The 25,520-nt window shown below is 38.7% G+C and overlaps 1 pseudogene; it reads right to left on the minus strand.

Moving 5' to 3' along the window:
- Positions 1–222: 222 nt before the first annotated feature.
- Positions 223–19,737, minus strand: LOC139722704 (uncharacterized; annotated as a pseudogene).
- Between the last annotated feature and the right edge of the window lie 5,783 nt (positions 19,738–25,520).

Genomic DNA, 25,520 nt, shown 5'->3' on the forward strand with positions numbered 1-25,520 from the left:
CAGAATGTAAAACGTACACTGTCATTTCTAGAAACTGCAGCACAGCCATTCTCATTTATTTCAATTTATGCCAGTACATGGTTTACACAGCCTACTGTGTTTGCCATGTCCTAGCTTTCGAATTACTTCTTTGAAAAAAAAAAAGGCTGAAGAAAATACATTCAAAAGCTGATTGCATCTGGTGAAATGTAAATGAACAAATTTGGTCAACACAGTAGCATGGCGAATTAAAGTACTCCTTGCACACTTGAGACTTGACTAGAAAGCACCACAGACCACCAAATATGCTGGCTATGTACATGGCATTGATGAAAACATCACCACACGTTAAATAAGTAGAGTACCTTTGTCATAATATTGCTCATCATTATTGTGGTTCAACGGAAGTTATAGTCATTTATAAGTTTTTATCTCTGTTGTTGTTTTTTTCTCGATATAAACAAACTCTGCACACGACACCAACAATTTGTTTTATGACACGCCACTTTATACTGATGCACCAGTTATGATACATGAATATACATACATTTCAACAACATCGATGATGCTAGACAATGGGTTATGCAAGACCCAAGATGGAGAAGTTTTAGCATCTCCCTTGTAGGCCCCCTGAACAGTCACTCTGGAACTAGCACTCCCATGGACAACAGGACCATTTCAGAGACCATCATGCTTTAATTGGTGACAAGTCTCAACAGAAGGAGACTAGAGTGACAACTGTTTCATTGTACACCTGTACTCAAGACATCCAAGACAGAAACAAGACAAAACTGGTAAAAATTGTGTTCCAGGTCCCACTGTCTGATTACAACTACGATTGCAAGCATCAATGGAAAAACCATCAGTTAGCAATTCACTCTTCTGTACTTGGTAGGAATTTTCAATGGCTGTAACAGTCCAACAATTCTACACCGAAGGAAAGTTTAATGTTGCGTACATCACTTTCTAGCAAAAAGAAAATAAGATGAAGGGTTTTCTTCAGTTCTTGTTTTCCCATATACATCCTCTTTCCATGTCACACTGGAGTTCTACTGGACAGATTATGATGCCAGACCTATGTTTGCAGGGCAAGGCTCAAAGGAAAATGCTTGTTTAGGCAAAGTCAAACCACCTTTAACATGCTTACACAGTGAATTCTAGTATTCTCTCAAACTTTAACTAGGTGAATTTAAAAACAACAAAAACAAAGAGCCACAAGACTGACAATAAAACAAATCCAGTACAAAATTGCTTGGCACAATATAAATATTCTTATTTCATTTATTTTATGAGCATCACAGTTGGAATGCATGTTGTTACTAGTGGGTTGATCCTCACAAAGAGAAATATGAAAGAAAGAAAGAAGGTGTAGGTATGTCTAGTGCTAAGTAAACAAATTAAGGACATCAGAGTAAAATTTCATGTGACTAATGAAATCTAGGACATAAATACATTATATTAATTGTATTTAAACATGTGACTGAAAAAAAAATTATAGGATCCTGTGTCACAATCAAAATATCACTCTTCTCTCTTATATTCTATCTAAAGAATTATTACAAAACTTCAGTGTTGCTCTCATTTTTCAGCATGCAAAGTTCACATGAAATACAGAATATCAGCACATACCTGGTATACAGTATTTCAGTATTTCTTTTTCAGCCTACATATTTCATTAGTAGATGAAATTCTCACAGTAAACATAAGTATTTAAGTGTGACATATCAGAATCACTCTCCAACAGTGATTCACATCCACAATTATTTAATGCTCAAATCATCATTTTGTCATCAACCTAACGAGACAGAGTGACATGTAGAGTGAGATTATGTGAAAGTGCCAAAATTTAAAACAAAAACAAAAACAAAACAAAACACACAGAACATCTTTCCCACATGAGGAATGTGCACATGCGTTACGTCATTGTTCCTAAGACAGGCCAATACAAAATGGATGTACGTGTATCTATGATTGCGTAATCTGGAGCGGGCATTCCTTGATCACTACTGAACACCATCAACTAATTGTTCAAAGGATTTTAAGTATTTGCTAACACAACCTTACACAGTCTAGTGTCTAAAAATCAATACATATTCTATGAAAAATCAAGTTCATTGTCAGATATGCATTTTTCTTTAACGATGCCTAGTAAAATTGCACTGAAGACTAATGCTGTATAACCATGATAGAAAAGATACATCGTTCAGTAGTGTGTGAAGCACCTACTTCTACTTCTGCAATTCCACTGTCCACTGTTACACTCGATTCCTGATAAGTTAGTGTGTTAGTAGTAAACGATGGCAGCACACACTGTTCACATGTGACAGTGTCAAGAAGGAAATTGGGCGGAAGGATGGTCTCCTTCACCTAAAACAGAGGGGCAGTACTGGAAGAGGCAAAGAGTATTGGTGATTTCAGAAGTGTGCCTATTGGCTGGATACAAAGAATACATTTGCAGACTACTATAAACATCCATCTTTGAAGTGTGAACTGAACTACCACGGCAATACCATGCCATATTCAACTTTTCATACTTCTATCTATCTTCAATCCTCTGTGCTAGGCAGTTGGGTACAGATTGCAATTTTGAGATGTCCTACGTGGCATGTCTCCAGCCCCCAAAATGAAAATTTGCACAGGCATGCTGTGAGAAGGGTGAGAAATGGAATAGACCTGTGCATGCTGACACATGGCTCAATATGAAAAGTTTTCACGCTACAGTAATGAGCATTCATGTTACAGAATGGCAGCTTCTCATGAGTAGACGATGTGCCAAGTCTCCACTTTTGCATCGTCATCAATCATCACAGACCTTTCAACATGGGGCCACATCAGACAAGAACACACATACATACATACATACATACAAACATACATACATACATACATACACACATTCACACATACGTACATACATACATAGATGCATATGTACATACATAATATAACCTGGCAAAGCCAGCACAATGCTATTCTGTGAGAAACCCAGTGAAGCACCAAGCCTGGATACAACAAGCCGCCTTCATACGGCGCTGAAGTCCCACAGCTTCACTGTCTTGTCGTAGGACCCTGAGACAATCTTGCTGTTGTTGAACTGGAGGCAAGTGACACCGTCGCTATGGTGACGGAGTGTGACTATCCTCTCCCCAGTCTCGATGTTCCACACCTTCAAGGTGCGGTCATCGGCAGCACTCACAATCCTCCAGCTGTCTGCCTGGAGACATCTACACAGACAGACAGACATGACAGGAAATATTTGAGGACTGTTACTGGATGAAAACAACCTTCTTCGAAAAACACACACACACCACAAACTAATAAAAACAAGGCAAGTGCCATAATGTGTCTCACCCATTCGCGTACAAGAAATTGTACGCGAATGGGATATAACAGATAAAAACAGAGATATAACAGATAAAACATTTATGGCAAAAAAGAAATGTGCCATAAAAACTTTAACATTGAGCCCTTAAAGTTCGTTGACCCCTGCCTGTGACCTTTGACCTTGTGGTGACCATCCACTCCCCAAGAGACATCTACCATCCAAGTCCGGTAACAAACAGACCTACCGATCAAAAGTTATGATCCATAATAGAAATACGCCATAAAAACTTAACATTGGGCTCTAAAAGTTTGTTGACCCATGCTTTTGACCTTGTGGTGACCATCCACTCCCCAAGGGACATCTACCATCCAAGTTTGGTCACAAATGGAGTTATGGATCAAAAGTTATGACCCATAATAGAAACGTGCCATAAAAACTTAACATTGGGCTCTTAAAGTTTGTTGACCCCTGCCTGTGACCTTTGACATTGTGGTCACCATCCACTTCCCAAGGGACATCTACCATCCAAGTTTGGTATTAAATGGACCTATGGATCAAAAGTTATGACCCATAATAGAAACGCGCCATAAATACTTAACATTGGGCTCTTAAAGTTTGTTGACCCCTGCCTGTGACCTTTGACCTTGTGGTGACCATCCACTCCCAAAGGGGCATTTACCATCCAAGTTCAGTATTAAACGGACTTATGGATCAAAAGTCATGACCCATAACAGACACACGCCATAAAAACGAGACTACTAGAGGATATGACGTATGAGTGGACAACAATACAAAGAAAATATAAAGGAAATTCAACAAAAATTCACTTTTCTAGAATTATGAAAGAGCAGTGGACCAACCGCTTTCAGAAAGCAGGGGGGATAATTGCTACCCTTAACATATGTCAATATCAAGTTGATGGAATTTGTAATTTTCATGGAAAATGGATTTTTGTAGTATTTTCTTTATATTGTCTTGGTATTGTTGTCCACTCATACGTTATAACCTCTAGTAGTCTCCTCATCCAGCGGTTCCAACACCAAAACTTTAAAAATTCATAACTTTTGCATCGATTGTCCGATTTTCTTCAAACTTTCACTGATGTGTTCTACTAATGTTGGTGCTTTCACTCAATCCACATTGTTCTTGGGGTTTATCTTCCCTTTAACATTGGGCCCTAAAGTTCATTGACCCCTGCCTGTGAGCTTTGACCTTGAGGTGACCTTCATATATGGTAAAATGTGAAACTTTGTACGACCCCTCTTCCCTCGAAGTTTGATTGCAATTGAAGCCCAGGGTAAAGAGTTATTGAAGTTTTTGTAGCGTTACGGACAGACGACGGACAGACGGACGACGGACAGACGACAGACGGACGGACGGACGGACGACGGACGGACAGACGCCGCAGGCGATCCCTTAGTCTCCCCTTACCTCTGGTGGGCTCGACAAAAACTATTCATGAAACTCTCTTTATTCAATATCCTTGCATTATCAAATGACCATTTATACCTTTACAATTGTCAAAATAACTTGTACTTCATTAAAAGTACTGATTCTATCAGCATTTTTACTGCTCATGGCAATGATCATGACAATGATATTGATAATCCCAGCAATCATTATCACAGTCTATTCAAAGCTTAGTCGCACGTCAGTCATCATAATGGAAAGTTGCTGTCATTAAAGACAAATTATCAGATGTCACAGCATGCCATGAAAGCACTAATAGAGAGAGAGAGAAAAAGATATATGATGTGCAAGCAAAACAATGGCGCAATGCAATCCACAGGCGAACTACAGAAATACCACTTCAGAAATTTACAACTGGTACGTGTAGTAGGCTTTCCTTAGGGGACTCTCCAACACACACACACACACACACACACACACATACACATACATAGGCCCTACACACATACACATACACTTTTAAATAGACACAAGATATATAGGGGAGAATCTGAAAGAAGGAATCAATAGTGACTTCCCCATTCCACTGACCTTACAACCCCTGTGTGACCCTCGGCATTCACCCAGTCGATCGTGCTGGTGGACTCGCCAGTCTTGAGGTCCCAGAACTTCAGGTTGCTGTCCAGGGAGCCGCTGATGATCTTGCTGGCATCAAATTGCAGGCAGGTAACTGAATTCTGGTGACCAGTCAGGGTGCGAACACACACCCCTTCAGCAAGGCTCCAAATCTAAACACATGCCATGATGGATAAGGATATGTACTCAGGGGTAAGAAAAATAAAAGTTAATTTATATTTCATATCTCATTAGTTATAAAATCTCTAAATTGCTTTAAAAAAAACAAAAACAAAAATGGAGAGTTCACTTCAGGAACAGAAGTTGTGTACCATGATAAAAATTATTTCACTCTTTTGATCTCAAAATACTCCAAAATAATTCATTATCCTGGCAAATCGCATCAGCCCGACAGATTTCTTGGTACATCCTTTCGCTATCTTGCAGGCAAATTCTAAACAGTGAAAGACAAATTTTGAGTTCTTCTGAGAACTATGTTTTAGCTTTAAAAGGATCTCGACATGTAATTCAAAGTCCACTGCCGATAACTCACCTTGATGCTCTTATCTGCCGAACCCGAGACAATCTTGGTGTCATCAAATTGGAGGCAAATGACAGCACCCTGATGACCCCTGCCAACCAGAAAGAAAACCGAAAGTAATCAACTAAATGAAGACAGAGTCAATCAATCAATCTTCAATCTCTTTCTCATCCCCTCTCAATATCACTCCTGCCCTTGCTACTACTTTGACTTATGTACTATCACTGCCCCAACAGTTATCACTTCTTCTTTTTCCCCCTTCTTCTTTCCATCTCACCTTATATTTCCTCTTTTTCTCTTCTTTCATGCATCATTATCATTGTAATCACTGTTTAATAACATATACGAACACTACTACTACTATTACACCACTGCCATTACTACTGCTACCACAACTACTGCTACTTCTATGATTAATACTACCACAACTGTACTACTTACTCCATGTCACCAGGATTACTATAAGCCGTACCAATATGCTTTTCTTGTTTTCATTCTTTTGTCTATTATTTGTGCATTCAACTGTGACGGCATTGAAGCCTTGTAATGACAAACTCTTGCAGACAAGCGAATTGTCTGTAAACACAAATAGAAACTTTCAGTGGCAAACTAGCTGAAGCTGTCCATTCACCTACTGGCACTCCTTCAAGCCAAACAGTCATTAGATAGCTTGCTAGCTTAAATGCCCAACAAGCATTCACATTGAAGCCTTTGTTACTGCAATAACATTCATTTTTAATGATTTGATGGATATTTAAAAGCCAATGTGTCAAAAGCAAACATCAAAGACTCGCTGATTTATAGCCGACTCACCTCAGGGTCACTCTGCACTGACCAGTGCGGATGTCCCAGACCTTGAGTGTCCTGTCATATGATCCACTGACCACTTTCTCGTCGTCCACCTGAAGGCAGCGGACTGTGTCATCATGTCCGACCATGGTAACCCTGCACGCAATGCTGGACCAGCTACTTTGCATCGATAAATCCCAGACCTGGGGGCCGTTCAAAAAAAAAAATGTGACCTCCATCAAAGTGGTAGTTCTTTTGATTTCCACTGTCAAATTTCTGCTTAAGCTCAGTTCTTGCATAGATTTGTATGACATTCAATATAAAAGCAACACTGGATTCAAAGCCTTTACAGTAAACAGTTCATGGCAAACTAATGACAAGCAACCTTGACTTCACTCGCACACAAGAATGTACTCATCTAGTGAATAATACTCGCATTTTGATGGACTACTTTTCCAATCATGAAGGTACATATGGGGATGACAGGCTATTGCTATTTACCTACACCAGTACCGTGGTATTTCCAAATTGCTATGTTTAATCAGTATGTCTTGCAATCAAAAATAGGCATTCATCCAATCGAAGTCTTCCTTGGGGATGAGTATTTTATGACCATTGCAAATTTTCTAAATCTCGCCCATCAATCAACAAATTATTTCCAATGAAGCAGGGAGAGGGGTCAGCACACTCACCTTGATGGTGCAGTCTGTAGAGCCACTGACCAGACGATTTCCTTCTAGGTGCAGGCATCGCACAGTCCCAGAGTGACCGACAAGTGTCTGAACTGACCAGGGAGAATTGGTGCGAATGTTCCACACCTTATCAGGGCAAAATCATACACGATCGGTCATTTTAACTAAGTATCATTCATCTTAACATGCACAACTACTGCTTGTATCACATAGTTTTATAGTGATTAGTAATTGAATAATGATTTTTGTGAGCTGGTTAAATTTAAAACAGAGAACCACAGCAAGAAAATGAAGTTCTATCATTTTTCAAGAAGTAAAGTTCACAAGTTCAGGTTTGGCATGTTCTTGATTTTGCAAACGACAGTTGACTTGTATAACTCACGAGACTAAAACCATTGTAAAATGTGTGCCATTCACAGCATATTGATTGTGGGTTGATTAAAAAACTAGATATATAGCTACGGCGACTGATATGCCTCCGCCATAATGCATGGTTCTCCTAATAGGTCTACAGTACAATGTCTTGGCAATGTGTGATGACAGTTTCACACAATTGGCAAAATATTAAAATGACAGGTTTGACACAAATGTGCTGAATGTTCACTTTCCTAGAACTAGGTTCAATTGGATGAATGATTAAAATGTCAGAGTGCAGGTATTTGGGGAACTGATGATTTTTACTTGACTTTTGACCCTTTTATAAGTTTATGCATTGAGTAATTTTCAAGGTATTGAGAAAAAGTATAATTTCAGTATCAAATGGGAAAATAGCATTATCTAAACCTGGCCTTTGACCTTTGACCTCACAGTTCCAAAGAGAATCACTGTTAGGTTGAACATGCATAAATATGTAAGTTTCATGATGATACCTTGAGTTACTTTTGAGATATGGAGGAAAAAGTGCAATTCAGCACTTTCACTTGACCTTTGACCTTTTGACCTTTTACCTTTTGGCAAGAAACTTCCCACAGAATATATATTGAGTAATACATGTATACATCAAGTTAAAAAAAAAAAAAAACCCTTCAGGCATTGCATAAATATAAGGAAAGTAGTGATATTTTGAGGAGTTGACCTTGACCTTTGACCCCCTGACCTCTGAACCATGACCCCCAACTTCCCTAGATAATCACTGCCCATTGGAACAAGCATATATACTAAGTTCCATGAAGATACCTTGAACCATTTGCGAGATATGGAGAAAAACATGAATTTTCAACCTTTTTTTCACAAAATAACCTGTGACCATTGACCTTTGACCCCGTGACCCTAAAATCCAAACAAAGTACTATCCCCCCAGGATATACCCTCATACCAAGTTTGATGTAAAACCACCCCACGGTTCTTGAGATATCGACAAAAACAAAACAGGACGGACGTACGGACGGACGGACGGACAACTCGAAAACATAATGCCTCCGGCCACTTCGTTGGCGGAGGCATAAAAAGATAGATACAAAGCAAATCATGGTTATGTCAGCAGCATTCTCAGTCACTCACTTTTCACATTATTCCATGAGACACAGATTAAATTTTATAGCCAGCATTCTCACTTTCATAGGAGATATTATGGGTGTGCAGTACCGATGTATTTTCTCTTCACATTGGTACTGGCTTTTGGTTTCTCTCACTTCAAACTTTGTGAGCATAAAACTGCGATACAAATATTATGTAAAAAGAAAAATGGAAAACTGTAACATCATAGAAGTTTCCTCACATTTTTTCCCATCCAAACAGGGGAAAATTAACGCAAAACAATAAAAATCATGATATAAAAGGGTTTGAATTTATATTAAAACATGTTGTTTCAGTTTGTTTGCCTTCAATTGCTCATAAGTATATATCCTGAATGGACACACTGTATAAAGGAGCAAAAGTAAAATGCAAATACATTGACTAATTCAGGAATCAGATGAGATATGAAATACATTCATACATGTAAATTAGCCATTTGAAATACTGTATACGCCGAATATTTCGTGAGGTTTTTATTTTCGCAAATTTTGTGAGTCAGTCGCTATTTGCGAAATTAAAGACACGCAAAAAATATTGACTCTGTTCCTGATGTGAATGTGACGTGTGTACACTTCTCCAGTCAGTACAAAGAAATCTCTTTGGTTTAGTATAGGACTCCACGATCGCAAATTTAACCACTCGCGAAATTGTCAGGAATTCCTGATTTGTGCAAATTTGGACTTGCGAAATACATAACATATACAGTACACAAGTACAATATGAAGGCCCAAACAGATAAATAGATAAACGGGAAAAAAAAGAAAAAAGAGAGAAAAAAACGATGCATAGATACATAAGAAGATAATGTACTCATCGTAAGGAGGAGGGGTCAACCAACTAATGACAATCAGACCTTGATGGTTTTATCAGATGACCCACTGACGATCCTGGTGTCATCAAACTGGACACAAGATATGCCCTGGGTGTGTCCCTCAAAAGTGCGCACAGTGCACAGTCCCTTCAGCCAATTCCGTCTCAACCTGTACCGCTCTGCAAACACCCTTTTCCACTGTGGAAATACAATTCATAATCATATAAAACAGTTGCGCAATTGCCACTCGTATATATTCTGAATTCATCTGACCTTTTGTGCAGAGTCAGAAATAGCCTCTTTTTTTTTTTCCAATGGTCGTGTTAGATCAACATAAAACACGGAACTCAAACATCCTGTATGCAAAGTGTTGAACAAACAATATATTGTAATAATGTAAGAAAACTACACCAGAGAGATTGATTTCACTGATCTACCCAGCCTGCACACCAAAGTAACATATTGCCTGTATTGCACAAGTTTTTCTTGTGTCTGTTTTTATGAAGCTGGGTGACATTTGCTCTAGATACTGTTTTCAAAGCTGGAATCACTCATGCTTGCCAAGATAGAGGAAATGGTTGCTGGGAAACTTCCTGACACAATATGGTTCTCATGAGCTGTGAACAATACCCAGTGTGTTCGTTCACCTCTATACAGTCTACATTCAACTACTAAAGCATTGTCTGTAGTTCATGCAGCGCTAGGAAATTGTGTTTCATGATAGTCTGGGCATTTCAAATAATGACACAACATCTTTCTTTTTTTTACTATATTTTTTTCACGTTGGCCATAATGAGAGCTAACAGTTCTGTATGGTCTCACGGTGATCATATCACACTTGGGCAGTCCCATTACTACATCCTGATAATGCAATGCAGAGGCTACCAATCATATCCACAATATGTGGATCTGCGTTTACATTACATGGGGAGTATCTTATACGTAAATGGAGATTTTATGTAATGTAATGAATATTTACAAATATTAAATATCCATGCAAAACATGAAAGTGATTGTATTCACTACAGTCATGTCTGAGTGAATTTGTGCCTGTGTTTTGCATGACCCTGGCTAGATGAATACATAACCAACACCAGGCTGTTTGCTGCTCTCAAAAACTGTTGCAGGGACTATGATCAGGTAACCACTGGTTGTGTCAGACAGGTGCATGATGTGTTGGAAAACAATAAAAGGGGTTTTGCAGCAGGTAAAATATTTTCGGCCACTGCGCAGCATGATAGAAGTTTCACTTAAGTGCAATGACCTGTACGCACCTGTATGCAAGAGCCCATGTGGTTGATCATTTGCTTGTGCTCCTCGACCTGGGAAAGACGCCACTTCTGCTCCAGACAGAGCTGCCTCCAGAGGTTAGAGTCCTCCGCCAGCTCCCTCCAGGCCCGATTCACACCGGCACACCGGCACAAGCTCACTGGAGAGATGAGATCAATTACAACATAATCAGAGATGGGAGGGAATGACTAAATGTGCCCACAGGTTTTCTTTGTTTCTTTTTACATCAATAACAATATGCCAAAGACTAACTCATCATTAATGTGTAGTATGAGCAGTAAAAACATTTTCATCAAGCATAACAGCATAGTACTTTTGACAATTTACACGTTCCTTCGCTTAGACTCAACAGTTCGCTTCACAAAGGTTTCACATGTTTCGTGAAAGGTTAGTTCAAATCAAATCCATGGCTTAAATGTAGTTTGTGGTGTAAAAGAAGTGTGATATAGAATGGAAAGCATAAGATACAATTGTAAGTATACCAACCACAACATTAATTTATTACTGGACCTCATGTCAGTGCAAGCAATGAATCAAGTGCGTGTATGTTTATGCAATCAACACATTTACGTAAACCATGGTCTACAATTAAAACCATCTTACAGTGAATTTTGGCAAAAATGAGGAAACTAATCTCTTGTTCGCCTGTCTGAAATCAAAGCATGTAAATTAACTTTGCAGTCAGATCTAGCTTTGTATCCACTGGTTTTATTCGCTACTCACCTGGATCTAGACAGTAAAGGATTTTCAGTGATAGCTGAGTGGGTAACCAGGACAACAGGTCCTGGCAATTGTGAGGGCAGTGCTGATGCAAGATGGGTTCCATGGTAACCGACAGCATATGCATCTGCGGAAGATCACATTCCTCCTGTTGATATCAAAAATGAAAAACCCACAAGTGTTTAGAATGAAGCAGCATTGATTAAATAAGGACAGTACAAAAATGAAAGGGATGTTTTAAAAATGGAGGGGGAAAAAAAGAGCAGTAAAACAGTCTTGCAGGTAAGTTTGAGCATGTGATTTTAAATGACATTTGACTTTAGCATGTGACCTCAATTTAAGCCCAGTTTGTACAGTGTTCCAGTGTTCACCCCACATTCCTCCAAGATGATCATCTAGTACAAACACTGGTTAATATCCATTATCAAAACACAAGGTAAGGTGTGAGGTAACAGTTATTATCATTATCATTACTACTTTCATTATTATTTATTCTTTGGCAACCTCCTTGTCTGTCAGGGCAGCCAAAAGTCTGTTAATTACAGTGACCAGTAGACCTCGCCACTCAGGCAGAAGCTACTTTTGTGTGTTTGACCACTTCATCAGGATTTCTCCCAACTCTTCCTGAAAGAAGTGAAGTGGGTTCTTTTACATGTATAGGTTACGTTGTATGTGCATAAGTTTTATATGCAGCAGAGTTCAAATTCACTCCAAAAATTTGAAATTTAATGTATAAGGGAATCTCTGGTGCTGCAGTGCAAGAAATCATACAATATGCTACCATGCCATATCAAGTTTTTAGCTGTGTGGCACATGTCATTTCTAGACATCTTAATTTTTCACACTGAAAGTGAGTTTTAGCCAATTTATACAGTAAGCAACCAATGTACTGGTAGGGTTTTTTTTCTTTCTTTTTAATTGTTGGTACTCACTTAAGTCTACAACTGTAATGAAAGAGATTAAGCCAGTTCTTATGATTCTAAATATATTTGTTGAATGGGCAATTCTAAGCATGTGAGCAATATGTGTAAAAAACCTATTCCAGTAGTGACGGTAATGACAATTATACTGTGGAATATCGCTCATGAAATTTGACGTTAAGTCATTCTATATGCTGCCAAAGACAGCAAAATAAATAAATAAATAAATAAATATAAAACAAACAAACAAACAAACAAATAAATAAATAAATAAATAAATAAATAAATAAATAAATAAATAAATAAATAAATAAATAATAGGTAAACAAATAAAAACAAAAAAACTTACCACAAGTCTTTTCATCATAATGTTCTTCTGTTGGTCATTGAACTCACCAAACCATTCCAGAATTGTCTACACGAATAAGATAAGAGCATGGAACACACATTAAAAAAAAACACTGCACAAATACAAGGTAAGCACCAAGGATACAACACCTCCTATATCACAGACACTACTCGTGACCAAGTAGACAGTGATTTATGTTGTCCCATACACTCTTGTTGAGTTATATCTTCTGAATAGTGATGAATAGTGTACTGCAAATAATGGCCACTGAAACTGTTGAAGGAGCAACACATCATCTCATGACATCTAAATTCAAGGACTATGCTGAACAGGACAGGCCAACTTTCATTTCCTACTCAACAGAATAATTTACAGCTACAGTACAAACTTCATTTCTAATTTTTTTAATGGTTAGTGCACGAGATGATGTATCTAAACTAAAATGTAACCTATAGAAGAGTGAATTTCAGGGAAGGAAGCATAAAGTCATGAACCAACTTTAATTATGAGTTACACAAGTCATTTTCAAGTATGAAATTCACCTGCCATGACACAAAATGTGGATATTCCAATTACATGATTATAAATTCACATAATACACAATGTAGCTCTTCATTTGTTTTACATAAGAAATATCACCAATTTACCTATTTAAAAGAACAGATCATCAATAGAGGTCTAGCAAACAACCATATACTGTATGCACTGCTTGTTACTACTCCAATTTATGCATATATTCTACATATTTGGTATCTATCTTTTATAGAGTCACTTGACATTCCATGTATTACACATGAGTGCTTAGACTTGTACAGAGGCATTATTTCTTGGACAGAAAGTGATCCAACTGAAGAAAAGCCACAGTGCACCCATGGTTTTGTTTGTTCAGAATCATACATTGTATTTGTATGAAAGATATTTTTTGCTACTTTCATATGTAGCAATACAAGAATCAGTTGATCATCATGACTACATCACTGCTGGTGAAAATACTTCAAAACATGGATGCTTCCATCAAAATTCAAAATTTTGAAAGACCTAGTCAAATCTGCCTCACCTCCATCCTCTCCTTAAAGACTGGTCCAGAAACCCTGTCCTTCCAGGAAGCAATCTGCTTGCCACACTTTGATTTTTCCTTGCTCTCACGCTCAGAGCCATTTCGTTCATCTATTGTCCTCTCCTGGTCGCAAAACAGCGGAATGCTTCTAGATAAGCCCTTGACGTCATGCATGACGGCGCTGTGAAGCATGTCCAAGGATCGGTTCGCCCTCAAGGCTGCCTTCTCCTCCTCAGTGCACTCCATAGTGGAAATCCTCATGTCGTACATAGCACTCCCTGGACGTTCACTGTGGAGGGACACTGACTTTGTCATGAGAGGCCCCTGCACCGAGTTGCGTTTCCACAAGTTCTTCCCACGCGGGGAAGAGGACGGAGACTGAATGGCCTTGGGCAGTTGGAACATGCTCCCTGGCCCGGCCAATCGTAGACTCATGCGCAGGGGACACGATCTGTTCCTTGGCCAACTCCCAGATGCCCAGCTGCCATTGCCACGACGACAGCAACAACAAGCAGGACAATGGCAACAGTCCTCGGAGACATCATTCAAGTTTCTGGGTCCTTCATGACCACATCCAACAGAATATGAGTCTGAGTGTCTACAAGTCACAGAATTACACTGGCCTCTCTTCTTTCTCATTTGCACTGATTGGTCAGTTTGCAACATGTACTGGGCAGGGCGAAACATCGCCTTGACAGCACTAGGTCGAACACAGTGTTGATACACAACCTCACTGTTGTCAGGGGGCTTGTATCGGTTTTTTCTTTCCCTTGGTTAACCTGATAGCAGTCTCATGGATCGCCAGATCGCCTTCACTGGAAGAGCTGCAGTCAGAGAGTTGCTTTTTCCTAGTACTGGGAGACTGATATGAACTTGTCGAGGGCCCATCACTGAGGTCCATATGCTCCGAAGGAAGATCTGCCTCGCCGGCCTCTTCACCAGTTGACGCGAAGTCGCTGTCTCCTTCACGAGAGCTCCTGGTTCTTCGCGCTAGCCGAGCCACCCGGTCCCACACTCGGGATTTGGACTTTGCTCGCTTGTTTAGGGGCCTTGCAGGGACTCCTTCTGAGTCACTGGAGCCAACATTTGAGTTGTCCCGTCCATCCATGGTGATCAAGGTCTCTTTTAAGCTCAGTGACACGTTATACAACCCTGCAGCATTAAAAAGTATGAACATAATAATTTATAAAAAATATTTTTACAAATGTATTCATGACAGATATTTGAATACATTTTTTATATGAAAATTTCTCTGCTAACCTATACTTGAAGCAACTGCAGCCATCATACAACACGCAGCTCCTTTTATACTGCATCCTTTTAACACAGCACTTTCTTTTAGAACTCAGTTTTATGTGACATTAAACAAATAAAATCTAAAAAGGTACATTTAAAGCATGCCATTAATCATATATAAAAAAAAAGAGAATATCATGATGAAGGACATGTGAGCACTTTAAAAGGTATTTCCACACCATGGAATGTTCAAGATGACTATAATAGATAGAGCAGAATGAGACAGACAAAATGGCAGCAGTGTTGTCAAACTTCCATCTAATATCATAAATTAAATGTATGGAGTTTTTTAGATAACAAGGAAAAGTAGAAATTACGCGGTGCGTAACATATGTCCCCGCCGGAAGTAGCATTTTGTAACAAAATGTGCAATATAGGTAAAAAATCAAGGTCAAAGGTCAAAGAAGTCAAAGGTCAAAATTCTGTGTAGAAGTTTTGAAGCCCTCACCTAGTGCCATCACATAAAGCAAATGGAATCGAAATTGGGTTAGAAATGGCGAAGGAGTAGCATTTTGTAGCCAATGTACAATATAGGTCAAAAATCAAGGTCAAAGGTCAAAGAAGACAAAGGTCAAAATTCTGTGTACAAGTTTTGAAGCCCTCACCTAGTGCTATCACATAAAGCAAACGGAATCGAAATCGGGTTAGAAATGGCGAAGGAGTAGCATTCTGTAGCAAAATGCACAATAAAGGTCAAAAATCAAGGTCAAAGGTCAAAGAAGTCAAAGGTCAAAATTCTGTGTAGAAGTTTTGAAGCCCTCAACTAGTGCCATCATATAAAGCAAACGGAATCGAAATCGGGTTAAAAATGGCGAAGGAGTAGCATTTCGTAGCAAAATGTACAATATAGGTCAAAAATCAAGGTCAAAGGTCAAAGAAGTCAAAGGTCAAAATTCTGTGTAGAAGTTTTGAAGCCCTCACCTAGTGCCATCACATAAAGCAAACGGAATCGAAATCGGGTTAGAAATGGCGAAGGAGTAGCATTTTGTAGCAAAATGTACAATATAGGTCAAAAAATCAAGGTCAAAGGTCAAAGAAGTCAAAGGTCAAAATTCTGTGTAGAAGTTTTGAAGCCCTCACCTAGTGCCATCACATAAAGCAAACGGAATCGAAATTGGCTCATAAATGACAGAGAAGTAGCAAATTGAACATTTTGATCACACACGGACGCACACACGGACACACGGACAGACGGACACACACACGTACGGAGCCCGTTTCATAGTCCCCTGCTCGAACTCGTTCGGCGGGGACAAAAATGTTTTCACTGCTGATATTGATAGGTGAGGCTATGACTAGTATGACTCTGAGATCTCATCAGATTTACAAAGCTCTTAAAACTATGATTTGTGCCACAAAAAAAAATCATAACAAAACTAGAGAAGCATTCTGAGAACGCAGACCTCCACCACCAAGCTCATTCCACCACTGATCTTGTTTTTCCACAGAGATTACGGATTTTCACCCATTTGTATGGGTATGCATGCTGAAAATCACTTGATTTCCTGGCAATATAGAAGCCTTTCGTTACGTCATCAACTTCCAGCTGTACAGCGTGCCTTGCCTCACCAGAAACTACATGTACAGCACACACTTTAGTACGCATACAAGTATGAATACCTCAAAAATGCACAGCTTGAACTCACAAGTTCATTGGCTGTACCTGCGAAAATATTGAAAATCCTTCAAAAAATCCACAAAAATTCCCGGATCACTACCAAAATTTAATCATCTGTTACTTGTGTCATTCTCAACCTTTCCTGTAAGTTTCATCCAAATCCTTTCACAACATTTGGATTTATTTTGCACACATCCAAACCAACAAACACACAAACCAATGCCGATGAAAACATAACCTCCTCCCTTGGCGGAGGTAACAGTGCAACAAAAAGGATTACAAGCTTTAAAGTTATGATATCATGGTTTAAAAAAAAGAAGGAAATTCAGTGAAGATTTGTGAGATCAAGCTACATGACACTTTATCATTCATAGGGACATTTACCGTAACTAAACATATAAAAATATACACGTAGACAGTCGATACACCTCTATGCCCTAGTCCTCATCTACAATGTAGCATGCCTGGTGGTAAAAATAAATCAAAACCAAAACATAGTTTGCAGAGGGACTCAAATTCATCTTCCACCATTTGGAATTTGCTTGCAATACATCAAAAGGGTGTACCAAGAAACTTGTTTAGCCAAAATGATTTGCCAGGATACATGTATTGAGTTATTTTGGAGTATTTTGAGATCAAAGGTGTAAACAATTAGATCATAGTACATAACTTTAATACTGAAGAGCCGTTACCATTCAGTAGTATGTACATAATGTAGGTAGAACATTACGCGATGATTGATCGTGTATTTCACACATTTAATATGCATTAGCACACATGTATGTGTAGTGTACATGTACATTTTAGAGCAAAATTCAAGTTCCGCAGGCATGGCATATATGAGAACTATGTACACTGTAATGTATTTTAACTTTAAAATACAGATCTAGCAACACCAGGCATCATATCCAATGCTTATCGCTTGACTCTGGATAGATCTCCGACTATGATAGATCTCTTGGAAATAAAGTTACAGAGTCCTACATTGTAATTCATTGCCCCAATAGGCCCCTCCATTTGTAGAAATTGTAATGGACAGCACAACAGTGGCATTTGGTTGATAATGGTAAAGCCATGTTGTAGATCTACTAGACTAGGCTTGACATTGTAGACCGATAAATCTGTCTCTTGCTCGGTGGCCTGTACAGTCAGTAATACAGTCAGCCCCTTACAACAAACAGATATCTCCCATTCACTCTGCTGTGTAGACTGTGCGATCTATCTGCACACATGCGAGTTCAGCGGTTTGAATGCGGCTGCCGTGTCTTGTGGGAAAGCAGATTTGAATGCCATTTTACCCAATAAAGCACACAAAATAGTGTATAATAGGAATAAATCATGAAAATGGTGGGCTCAACTCGTTGTCCTTGAGACATATAGAATATTACATTTCTACAAGTAGGTCTTCTCTATGTATGCCAATTTTTGTGATCTCTTACATCAGAGAGAATAGAACTGTCTGTTGGTTGTGAGGGGCCGACCATACAGTAACAAGAGGCAGATGGTTAGTGTATCGGTCTACAACATAGGTTTTATGGTTATTACATGTACACTGTATGTAAGGCCTTTATGTCAAGCAGCCCGCCCGTAATTCGACCATGACGTTGTCGTTGTCCAAAATTTGACCGCCCACTACATTCTATGCTTCTGCATGTAAAGTTGAATCTATTCATTTGGCATGGGAGGTCGAACTAGAATAGTCCTTGGACAATTTGCTTTGTGCAACATGCAGAAGAAAGAATAAACATAGACCTCAGCTCTAGAGTTAAACTTCTTCTTCTTTTGTTGACTTCCTCCAGTCCTGGAGAACTGCGTTTGATTTGCAGAAAGAAATTTTTAGCGATACACTAATCGTCATGTACTAAGCAATGTGGTCAGGAGTCAAGCCAGAGACAACAGACAAGAATCAACACACACAGTATAAATTTAAACAAAAGCAAAGAGCAGAAATGAGGAAGATACAAGTTTGATCAAGCACAGGGAATAATTTTCAAACTCAAATTTGATTAGCAATTTCAGCTGATGAAAAATGTCTTCAATGTCGATGATACCAGGAAAATTATTTCCTGAAGCAGCAGGTACCCGAGGTATTAAAGAGGTCTCATGAACGAATCACATGCATATCAGTTAAACCTTGACTTGAGTATTGAATGTCCAATCACTGCGCTAATCTAGAACCTTAATGTTAATGCAATGTAAAATGTAATGTTGCGGTCGCCGTACGACTGCATTTTACATGCATGCATACTACAGGCTACACGCACACAATGTGAATACATAGATTTCAGTATTTGGGACCGTGGTTCTGCATCTGACTATTGCTGTGCATACAGTCTGTAGCTGTTTAGTGTAAATTTACGTAGGCCTAGATCCAGTAGGAATCAAGATACAAGCGGATTATAATGAACACATTTAGACAACAACAGAACCTCACCTCCTTTTCTCCATTTATTTGTCCTTCTCTAACTCCGGTTTAGGTGACCTTAATCTTGGGAAGGGTAAATTAGTAGTAAATACACACTGACTAATCGAGTAATACGAGAACATGACGTATCATGCCAGACGATCACGACGAGCTATCTAGCAGTAATATAGTACCGCATCCTTGCTTGGTGGTGGTGGGCATGGATCGGCCGGAGATGTCATGTCGTCACGTCTTGTAGAAACTTATACTGTACTCCACTATGAATCATATACTGATATAGACTGATCCTCCGTAACGTAACGTGACGTAGACAGAGAGCTAGATAGTAGATGTAACAGTAGTGGTGCAGTGGTGCATGTCATGATGTGCATGTGTGTACCAAAAGGCAAAGAGAATCTCTTTGATGTGTGAACACGATACGCATCCCTGGCTAGTAGCTCAACTCAGCTCGCTCACAGCGCGCTCTGGCATCACGATCCATCGAATACCGATCCGCGGTACGGTCAGAGCCCCTAGCTAGTGGTTCTTTGCTGAAAATCACACACACGCACTGGTACGTGCATGCATGCAACGCACTAATACACTTGTAACCCAAAGAGATTATACCACATATACACAAACACAACACAAAAACACAACACGTAAATAGTCTATGTAGCGGCAACATCTTTGAAATGTATCGGTGATACTAAATGACTTGGGGGGGGGGGGGGGGGCAACAAAAATATAAATCTAGGCGTTTTATTAACCCTTTATTTGTCAATGAGTCAAATGTGCACAAATTTCACACACAAACCTATGGACAGAAAATAAACGTGGCGCGTTAAGAGGGACTGTTGTCGTGTGACGATGGGTAGGGGTGTCGGGGGGGGGGGGGGGCTGGGGATGTTGTAGCAAGTGATTCACATGCATGTACTTGAACGGCGATGACTCACCCTGCAGCTGAATGTGGGTTACTTTTTATAGAAAATCCATGATGAGGTCATTACCAATACCCCATCCGACTATACACTGCCTTATGCTTCGTGGCGAAAAGGCGTTGAATATCATTATTGTTATTATTTTTTTTATACAAATTGATAATCGTTGGGGTAATTCGTTTGTCCTTCAGTGAAAATGATGACTTCCGATATGAGAGATAACGGCGTGGAATTGATTCACAAGATGAACTTACAGGTTGGCACTCAGCGGCTGCCATTCTGACTTGTCAAATAGGTCAGACATATAATATAATGCATATCACATCAACAACTACAGTATGATATCTCCACGGCCTGTCCAGGATGTCACTATTTGCTCATTAATCAACCTGGTTTATTTATGTGTTATGCGAGTTTTGCGTCCAATGTTTAATGGATTTTGGGGTTTCATTCTCATTTCACTTGTTTTGTGCAATTGTTTGATAAACCATGGACCATGGATAAACTACGGTACGTTCCTTTGGGTGTGGTCAGAATTAAGGGGTCCGAGAGTCAAGTCCAATAATATCGTGTTTGTTTGTTTGCTTTTTTATCATTCAATTTTGTTTCTATTTTCGGGTTTCTTCAGATGTACTTTTGACAAATAAGACGGGCGGCAAGTTCGCATTATTATCCTCTTATACACTGTAAAAACATCGGTGTTAGATTTAACACCATGGGTGTTAAATCTAACACCGATCAAACTTCAATAGAGGACCACACCCACAGGTGTAGAAAATGCACTGTGATGGTGTTGAAAAGTGTTCACCTGACACTTCGTGGTGTTAATTTGACACTGTACTGGTGTTAATTAAAAAATGACACCACATGGTATTGATTTGATATTTGTTGGTGTTAATATCAATGGTTTAACTCCCGTCCAGCTTCAATAAGAGACCACACCAGCTGGTGTTACTGTGGTGTAAATTTATTTTCACATTTTTTCAAAAATCTAGTATTTTGATGTAAAATTCTTGATCGTCTTGTTTTAATTAAAAATCAACAAGAAGTGCAGTTACTAAGAAACTCTTCAAAAAACAGTTTTATATTTGGAAATGACACCGGGAGGTGTTAATTCAACACCATAATGAGCACCGAAAATTTAACACCAGCTCGGTGTTCACTATTTAACACCGGACTTTTTTGCAGTGTAGCAGTCTATATAGAGCAGTGATTCTCAACCTGTTTCATACCGCGGCCAACTTTGGTTGCTTCAGACTAATTTCCTGCGGCAGGCGTGAGTTAGATGATGATGGATGATGATCTTTTTTATTTCATTTTTGGCCGATATGGCGGCCCACCTCACCTGCCAGAGCTTCCACGGCCCACCAGCGCGGCGGGTCGTCCCACCGGTTGTGGAGCACGCGGGCTGTAAATAGTCGGGGCACTTCAAAGAAAACAGAGAATTTTAGCTTCATTATATCCATTATGTTTTAGCCAGCGAAGGTTTGCTCGGTCGGTTTGCTGACTGGTGTTCCGAGTCCAGTGCAGATCAAAGTTAGTCTGAAAAAGGATAGGACATTTTTAAAAACAACATTGGAAAATTTAACAGAATCGGATGAAAAATAAGGAGTTTTCGCGAATTTTTCAGTCAATATACGAATATTATATGCAAATGGTGAAGTAATGATGTTATCTCCTCACAACTCTGTCATTAGGCCCCCTATATCGCCACTATAGGCCCGTGATAGTTTGTAAGCATATGAGAACACAAAATGTTGAAATTTTGTCATCTACTCATTACATTTTACTCTTTCTTCTCAGACTATACTAAGTCACTCATAACTGGACTGGAATTAGGCCCTTTAACGAGTGTCCTTTAGATATGGAAATTAAAAAGACAAACGTAAAAAAACAAAATCAACGTTAGTCATGTTTGCTCTTCTGGACATCAGGCCATTACAATTTATCATTACTTCTGCATGCTACCAGGTTTTCCCGGCCAATTTCATTGTTTTGTCATTCAATTTCATATTAGAAGCATTCATTTTCGTCAAATTTGCTCAGGTATCAAAATACGATCATTCAAAATTGTTTCGCTTTTATTTTTCGTTCAAATTGACTAATTTGGCAACCAATTTCGCATTTGCGTATTGTAATTCATCGAATGGGCTATATTTTTGAATGGTTATTCAACTTCGTCTCCACCTGTCTCCACCTCTTTCTGAGTATTCAAGTTCAGATATGGGCAAACAAGTTAATTAAAGGAGCATTCAAAACTAGTTAAACCTATACGATGTCCATTAAAAAGTACATTGTGCACCTGTAGGCCCTTGTACTGCGCTTCAAATTGAATGTTGAAAACATCTGTGTTATAGATAGAGATCACACATAATGCTGCAAATGATGAGATCAGAAAGCTGTATGACGATCATAATTAAGATATAGATGCGCATGTCACAATAAAGGTTGTAAACATAGATTTTAAAGACAGCCATGCATGAGATGAAGTATATAGAAACGAGGAGTTTAGAATGAAGTTTAATAACATGTTTAGTAAAAGAAAACAATCTGGATGTTCAAATAAACAAATGCTGATCATGATGATGAAATGTCAGATAAAAAGTACAAGTCACATTCAATAACTAGAGCTGGACAAAATCACTCTTGCCAACATGCATTACGAAAATGAATGCTCAATATTATTGTGAAAATCGCTAAAAACGAATTTAAGCGCGCTCGTTAAGTGCTTATCGAGCGTCGAGCCCATTGCACTAGAATGCACAAACTCGGAAATGCATGCTGCACGAAATTAATTGAATGCTTACATCCAAATTTGAACTTGTGATCAATGATTTGGGTGCCTAAAAACGCATTTAAAAGCATTAGACGTGAAATTGTTTGACTAAAGTCACTACATCGCTTCAAACATACGATTTTGAATGTACATAAAATGAAAATAAATGATATAAATTGACCGGGAAAACCTAATACATGTACTATATAAGACCAGTGTGTATTATTTAATTCTGATGACGATGACAAGCAATAATACCGCACCCTCGCATGTATTATCATCTCAGTGTGCTCTTGCATATTTGAAAGCAAGAGAGAGAGAGAGAGAGAGAGAAAAGAAAGGGGAGAGGGAGAGAGATGGAAGCGGCACAAAGCAATGGGGAGAGAGACAAGTGTTCGTGTTTGTTGGCGAGTTCCTTGGGCATGTTGGGAAAAAGAGATGAGTGGTTCCTATAGATTTCATGGTGATAGAGGGCGTTTTTGTAACTACTGCAATGTACTCACTGACCTCAGTGAATGTACTCGTTACTTCATATAGCCTTCAATTAGCACAAAACTCAACATACCAATCACCTCGGCTGTTAAAAGTATAAGCCAGTTCGGGGTTCCACTTTGAGCATGAGCAGAAAAAGGTCAATCGTACCAGCAGAGCCTGTTGGTTTTTAAATTCACTGAGATAGGCATCTGTGATGTAATGATTATTCAAGCCAGCACATCCACCTGACAGCAAAAGTGGTATCTGACAATATCAGTGAAAAGAGATTGTGAATACATTCAATACAAAATAATGAAATGGATGCTTTCCAAAATGCCAATGGAAGGATCATTCTGGTCACCTGTTCTACACAACTCTATCCTTTGTTTGAACATGACTGATGAATTCCATAAATTGTTACGTTGGGCGAGCTTATGCCTTCTCTGTCGCTTGAAACTAGTGGAGTGCCTATTCAATGAACTGAGAAAGAAGAAAGGTCATTTTGTACCCATGTGCCTTTGAGCTAGCCCCGAACTGGCTAATTGTTTCTTTCTTTCCAAAAAGCCCAGTGCTTTGAACTCTGGAGTGCTTTTATATCATCTCACAACTAGCATAGAGTACTTCAGTACCTAGTATCATTATGTCCATTGCAGTATTACAGTTAGCAAAATAACTGTTTTCCGTGCAGTATTGAATACCAATTAATACACTAACTTGTATCTGAAAATCTTTTTTTTTTTCCAGAGCAAGTACCTAATGAACCCTATTCACCTCACTTGAGCACCAAAAACACCAACAATAATAATGATGATGATGATAATGATAATAATAATGATAACAATAATAATAATAATAATGTTATGTTCTACTATATATGATATACAGATATGAAGAGTGAATTTAAAAACAGATAAATGCTATTTTCATCAAAATATAGAAAAATTCAATATTTTGAATGATACTGCTCTCATTACATAAGATTTTTTTTTGGAAAATATTACAATCATCATAATAGGCTTAAGTGGATATTTTATATCTATATATATAAATATATAGGCCCTATATTCATATCTCTCTCTCTCTCTCTCTATATATATATATATATATATATATATATATATGTTTCTTAGCAGCTTTGATCTCAAATTGATGAAAGTGCATATATCTGATTTTTGCATTCAACTACTCGGTACTCAAATATATACAGTGTATTTATACAGTCGACCTCGCATACCTCGAATCAGTCGGGGCTGAAGAAAATGGTTTGACGTACGCAAACTTCAAGGTATGTGAACGCGAGTTACATAGGAGGGGATACACCAGGAAAAATCAGGACTTTTATTTTGCCCCCGAGTTAAATATTCGGCTAATCCGACGTCGAGGTATGCTAGGTTGACTGTGTACTGTATATAACTCCACCTAAGCCTAAGCGTTATATACTACACAAACATAGGTAATTTGTATGGTTAGCCAGGAATTTGTTGTGGATATTGAGCTTGCTTTGGGTAATGTAAATAAAAAGCACTGTTGACAGTGGTTTCCTTGGGAAATGCACCACTGGTAATATCAAAATGTCCATGTCTTACATGTTTGGGATCATCGTGAGAATGACACAAATTAAACAATGACTTTGCCTTGTGATGTTCTGGTTGTATACAGCAGCTGAAGTATTCACCTTGTACAATCCACATCATACCGTGAAGAGTTTTTGTCAGCTTTGTGTGAGGTCATATCTTGCACATTCTATCTTGAGGTGATTTGTGTCAGGAGAAAAAGTTGATGTTTGTAAGCTTGGTAGAATTTGAACATAAGAGTGAAAAGATAAGCAATATGTCACAATGGTTGAGGATACTACAGCAGTAGCAGATCATATCACTTTTGATCCTATAGGCATCCCATAAATAACCAATTACATCCACTGCAGGGAACTGGGTACAGAATGTCCAAACTAAAGGACTAAAATGTACGGGTATTTAACTTTCCTAAGTCAATGTAAAC

Source organism: Diadema antillarum, unplaced genomic scaffold (assembly GCF_040938485.1).
Source record: "Diadema antillarum isolate AM-2024a unplaced genomic scaffold, OU_Dant_1.0 scf00000014, whole genome shotgun sequence".
Classification (NCBI taxonomy): domain Eukaryota; kingdom Metazoa; phylum Echinodermata; class Echinoidea; order Diadematoida; family Diadematidae; genus Diadema; species Diadema antillarum.